The following is a 6,097-nucleotide window of genomic DNA, read 5'->3' as shown; positions in this document are numbered from 1 at the left end:
CCTTTCTAAGGAATGAGATGCACAAAGCCCCTGCTTCTATCAACACCTTTGCCATGCACGGTATGCCAGCGGAGCCATGCACGGAGCGCAGTGTGTGTCAGCGTGCATCGATGCAGGTCTCTTCAGTTATTATACAGCCGTGCAGCATCTAGGCCTATTTAGAGAAATAAGCGTGGGAAACAACGTCAGCAGCACTGCACAGTACTTTTACTCTACTTTCATCCTTAATAAAAGGGGACACACACGACACAAAACAGCTTGATCTAAAAGTTGCATCAAGTCCTGTACATTTACCTATACTGGTTTTGGATTTGCAGCCTACATTACTTTTTAACTCTAAAAGGAGTTTGACAAAGTTGACTCAAACGTGGGTCAAACCGTCTGACACAGATTCGTCCCAGGATGGTCCCAGGATGTTCTCTGACACGTCAGGCTTCGTGAGGGAAACTGGCCTTCAGGTTGCAGGCGATCTGCCAGTGAGTCGCCTCAGTGCAGAATACCTTTACTGATGTGCACCCCTGGAGCCCCCCCACTCACTCAGCCTGCCAGCCAGTCTAGGGGGCCTGGGATGCATTAGAGGCCGAGGGAGAGGCCACCCGGTGTGGCCTTGGTTAGGAGAGGCGCACTCCTTATTCATACACACACACGGGCGCGCACACACACATACACACACGCACAAAGGAAACACTGTACGTCTCCCCGAGAATAAAAGCCAGCCCGCGATCATAGATCAGACATATGTAGCGTCTGCAGAATCTGGTTCCTGACCCGCCAGCACAGAGGGATTCAGCTGCACGCACACACAGACACACACACACACACACACACACACACACACACACGCACACACACACACACACACACACACACACCACACACACACACACCACACACACCACACACACACACACACATACATGGAAACTAAGCAGGAAGGACTGCAATTGATGACAGAGAGCAATGATCTCTGATATTAAAGACTGAACAAGATGGACAGTGAGGTAGAGATACCGGCTCACGTGTGTGTGTGTGTGTGTGTGTGTGTGTGCGTGCAGCAGAGTTTAGACTGCAATACAGGCCATCATGAGTGCCCCGTGTTTCCATCACCTCATCAAGCATCCTAATGGTCATCACTCCTATTTGTCAGAGAGGGAGAGACAAATGAAAGAGACGCAGCGGCGAAGGAGAAAGTGAGAATGACATTCTGGAGGAAAAATGGAGTGCGCTATTATGTTACTGACTTTCAAAAGACCATAGCGAGCTTACGCACATGTGCCTACATTTACCATTACGTGCACACACACGCAAGCACCCCCTCCAGCCCACCCAACCAATTTTTTTATTCTGTGTCAGTAAAAACCCACCAAAGGACTGAAATGTGTGTACTGCAATATGAAAGCAGGTCACTGCTGCAGGCGCACACACACACACACACACACGCACATACACCAACAAAAAAAGAGATGATTAAATCAATAAAAATCCTGAACTGATAATTGTGATGCTTTTGTTCCTATCTGCTTTATCTTATAATGTTCGACAATCTCTCAGCAACAGCAAGCTCATTTTATTGATCCGAAAAGAAAGACTTTTGACTGGTTTTCAAATAATTCGGGTACTTTGTGAGACCCGCATCACTGACTCTCATGCAAAAAGCGTTTTGCGCACACGAGGTGCACCGACTGTTTGATGCAACAATGCGATACTGCTCTCACGCAGGCAGTGTCTGTATAAACCACTGTGCAACTGCTGTAGAGGAACATCCTGCCCCCACACAGAAGGCCTGCATGCTTACAGGCTCGTCTGTCACATCCAAAACCCACGTCTGAACCACAGGAAGCACGTTTGTGCACTCACGTAGACACCAATGCACAGATGCACACACACATAGGTAATAAAACATGGCTGAAATAGCTGCGTTACTTTCTAAATGCAACTCAGCACATCGACATCCTCGACTGTACTCGACATATGCAGACGCACTCATGCGTGCTGTTTCTGAGACGTTACGCTAAAATACAAAAAACACGCAGCAAAATCTCACAACATCCGTGTCAGCTGAAAAAAAAAAAACTGACGATGCACCGAGGCCAGTGGGATCCGTTGGATTTGTGGCATGACCACGGTCTGCTCTATTCTGGTCGGGCTTGGCTGGGTTTTGTGCGTGTGTGTGTTTGTGTGCATGCTTAGCTTTGGGGCATTTGGGGTAACTGAGGTCTCGGGTTTACGGGTTCTTTTATGTGAGGCTGCACTTCACCCTCCAGCTGCTCCGAATCCATGATGTGGTGCCTGCACGTACCTCAACAACGAGTGCAAATTCACCACATTGGTGAAGACGAGCAGTTCAGAAAACACGAGGACAAAACACGAAACACGACACGATGGAGAGGACGGTGCTCAGACAGAGCGCTGCGCTTAAACTCTCGCTTGACATGTATGTTCTGCAGCATTTACCAACATTTACAGCACCAATTTCCACTTAAATATAACCAACACACAGACACACAACTGCTGTGTAATCCTGTTCGCCTCGGGGTAAATCCTGCCGGTAGGATTGTAAAGAACTGAAATCTATTTTAATTCCTTATAAGGAGATGAAATCAGCCATGAATTGTAGAATAAGGTCCATGGAAAGTTCTTCACAGAGGTGAGGAGCTTCTGGAAAGGAGCTCAGCAGATTTACAAAGCATAAAGTGGATAGATTTGTCCTTAAGTGCCGCGGCAGGTGCGTGAGCTACAGTTTAACACTGAGGCTGATGAGCGAGCAGCAATGTTAATCTGCCGCCTTATTTGTGTTCACACAGATGTCGCCATTCATCGCTGGTGACACTGCTCACCGCTGCGTGACTTCCTCCATAAATATCCCGACTGGAGCGGCGCCGATTCTACTGTAGCAGACCGTTGCAGACTCTCTTGTCTCGCTCCCACCACAGTTTACTGCTGCGATGCATCGCTCCTGAGCAGCCCTGCGATACGGTCTAGTCAGTGTGTGGCGACAGAGCACGCTCCCCTCCTCTCTGTGTGGTTTCCACAGTCAAGTCTCCATGTCTGCTGGAGCCAATAAATAAATAATGGGCCTGGTGATCACTTCCAACCATGATACTTCGAGCTAAAACCGCTGAATCTGGGAGTGCCTCGCTTACAATGACAACAACAGGATAGAAACACACCAACAAAAACACCCAACAATGAAGATTACAGCGTACATGCTCGTTAAAAACAAATACTTAGCTTTATTAATTCCATAATCACATATTTATTAGATTATCTTGTTTGTTTTTTAATCACCTCATGGGAAACTTTTCTTATAGTCTGGGCTCTTAACTCCAGAACCAAATGTAGACTTCACCATTGGCGGACAACATCATCAATCATTGGCTTGAGCGCCGTAATGTGATTAAAATAAAACGGTCGACGGTATGAGGTGTGAGTGAGCTGGTAGGACGCCGGAGTCGGCGCACGCGGCCCAAAAACGGGCTCGGATGGCCTATCCGAGAAGCAGGCATTACCACGGTGTTTGATGCAATGACGGCCACTTCATTATAAAAGCCTCCTCAAGTCCCACGCTGCATTCCACGTTTATAGGGAACATATGGAGAAGCCTGCAATTTTTAGACCACAAAATAAGCCCCTTTGCAGCTGGACGCACGACCGCACTGGGTCCTTTTTGCCTCGCGAGCCACACCCGAGAGGCGTAGGACCACTGACAGTGATTAAACCACCACAGTTTTCTCAGCAAAACAGAAGTTATATTAAGCTTAAATACAGGGGCTTGATAAACAAGGCCTGGGCAGGGGAAAAAAGAATGGACTGAACGAAGGCCACAATAATCTTCAGACTATTTTCCCCTCACGGTCATGGGCAATGCAAAGCAATGAGATACATTTCAAAACACGGAGCAGATGTTTACCTAGACAAAGAAGAAAAAAAAACACAAGACCGAGGGAAAAGGGCCTCGAATGTCTTCAAATGTCACGTTTGCGCAGCGCTATGGCGGAGTCAATTCCTGTTCTTGCACAATGCCGTGGGACGGTCTTACATTTATTTGAGTTTTCTCTATTCCTCATTGAAAATTCAGGGGAAACGTCTGGCCGCAACTAGCCAAAAAAAAGTAAATCATAAATAGGGAAACTGACAATAACCTTAAAAATGTTCTCAAAAAAAAGGCAAACACAAATAAATATCTTGAAAACGAGACATATTCATTACCAGACGGCACACAAACAGGCACGTAATGATTTGAAAGCGAAACAAAAGAGCTTAAGCGGAGCTTGAGAACAGGCCCTGGATGTTGCCGCCGCACCGAGTGTTGACACGAGGGAAACTCTGCAGCAAATGACTCACTGTTTTATCATAAGTCAGCACAAACGCTCAGCCACTGCGTCCCTGGCCCGTGCAACAGAACCACCTCATGCTCAGCAGAGAGAACCCCATCTGTAATCTGTCCCTGGGCTGGCAGGGCAGAGCGAGGCCATGTCGGGAGGCAGCCGAGGTGTCAGAAGAGGAAGCCTCGCTGTGCGTGAGGTTAAGTCGGAGGCCTGTAGCGGCTGCGTGGACACACTGATAAAAGCCCTGGGGCCGTGGCTGCGGCCTCAGTGTTCGGCCACACTTGCCGACACGCCGTGTCATTTAGGCCATGCTGCCGCCTAACTCAACGGCAACTGCTCATTTACAGGGCAGTGCGGGCTACCAGGAAGAACGGCACAGCTCCCGCTCTCTTACACACACACACACACACACATACACACACACTGGTCATAGCATGGCACTGTACAGTATATACACATACAAACACACTGTGGTCCATGAAGCAGTTTGTCCAGCAATTAGCGCAGGACACCGTGAGCCGGCATTCACACACAGGACTTTCTCACACTCACACACCCACACAGACACACACACACACATTCTTTTCTTATCAAGACTATATGAGTGATTTCCTGTTTCGTTTTGTTTTACTGAGAAGAGCAAACAACGAGCAAACATCGTCAGTGAATCACATTTTTCAGCTACCGTTTAAGGAGAAAAGGAACCCAGAAAATAAAAAAGTGCAAAAACCACATTTAGGTTGTGTTCGCTGTAGGAGGCTTTTGGGTCAGAATAAAAGGCCAAACAAAATCCTAAATCAATTGGTCACACATGTATAAGGTGGACATAGAGAAAGGCAAAATTGCACAGGAAATGGAGGCTGAGTCGACAGAATGGAGAAAAGAATGACTTCTAATAAGACTATGATTATGATACTATCAAGTGGTAAGCGAGGGTGGATGTTTTGCAGGCATAAAACCACCAATTCATACAAACACAGATGTGCTGTGAGTCAGACAAATGTAAAAGGACATCCGCAGAGTCAGGAACAACATGCACAATGCTGTTCAGCAGTTACACTGATACGTCGGTGCCTCCTTGGCAACGCTTAAAGTTGCAGTGCTCTTCCATTTCCTCCTCCTCAACAGCTCTATTCATTTGATTGTGTTTGGATTTAAGGGTTCCAACGCCTCTTCAGCTCTACAGATCCTTCAAAGCTCCCTGCAAACCTCAGCCACAACAATTTAATGGGCTTCTGCACGGGTTTCACCCCAGAAGGAAGACGGAATGCTTCCAAAAGTTGTGGGCAACAAAGTGAAAATTGAGAGCGAAGATGGAGGGTCAGGAGGAGAGATTCAGAGAAACAACGATCAAGTAAAGAGAAGGCAAAGATGATAGCTGGAGAAGGGAGGAGAAGAAGGTGGGAGGGAGAGGCCCAGTGACCTCACTTGACATGTGACGTGGGTTCGACCACTCAGAGGAGTGTGTTTCTGTGTGGAGAATGGCGAGGAGGATGCAGATACACTGTGGCTTTTAGCTTCTTACTAACACTAATGCTCTGGTGAGGCAACCGCCATCGTGCAGAAGAAACATACAAAGACACAGCAGACTAGCCGGCTAACCTCGTCTCCCCGAGTGACAAAGGACCACAAACCCAGGCTGACTTACACCTCCCAGGCCCCCCTTTCATCTCCTGCCCCGGTGAGTTCCCCGCAACACCTGCAGACACCAGTTCTACCGCTGCAAATGCTCTCAACTGCTCTTTCTCTCCTCTCCTTTCTCTCAAATG

General features: G+C 47.7%; 1 protein-coding gene across 3 annotated transcripts in view; it reads left to right on the top strand.

Moving 5' to 3' along the window:
* The first annotated feature begins 5,819 nt into the window (after window positions 1–5,819).
* runx3 (RUNX family transcription factor 3) overlaps window positions 5,820–6,097 on the top strand; it is a 39,360-nt gene continuing 39,082 nt past the window's right edge. The window contains exon 1 of one of the 3 annotated variants that reach the window (XM_057058898.1): window positions 5,820–6,009. The gene's annotated coding sequence lies outside the window, so the exon portion shown is untranslated. The remainder of the gene's footprint in view (window positions 6,010–6,097) is intronic. The other 2 variants (XM_057058897.1, XM_057058896.1) reach the window with 2 other exon arrangements.

The sequence above is a fragment of the Takifugu flavidus genome, chromosome 16 (genome assembly GCF_003711565.1).
Source record: "Takifugu flavidus isolate HTHZ2018 chromosome 16, ASM371156v2, whole genome shotgun sequence".
NCBI classification, from domain to species: Eukaryota; Metazoa; Chordata; class Actinopteri; order Tetraodontiformes; family Tetraodontidae; genus Takifugu; species Takifugu flavidus.
This window is presented reverse-complemented; position numbering and strand designations above follow the sequence as displayed.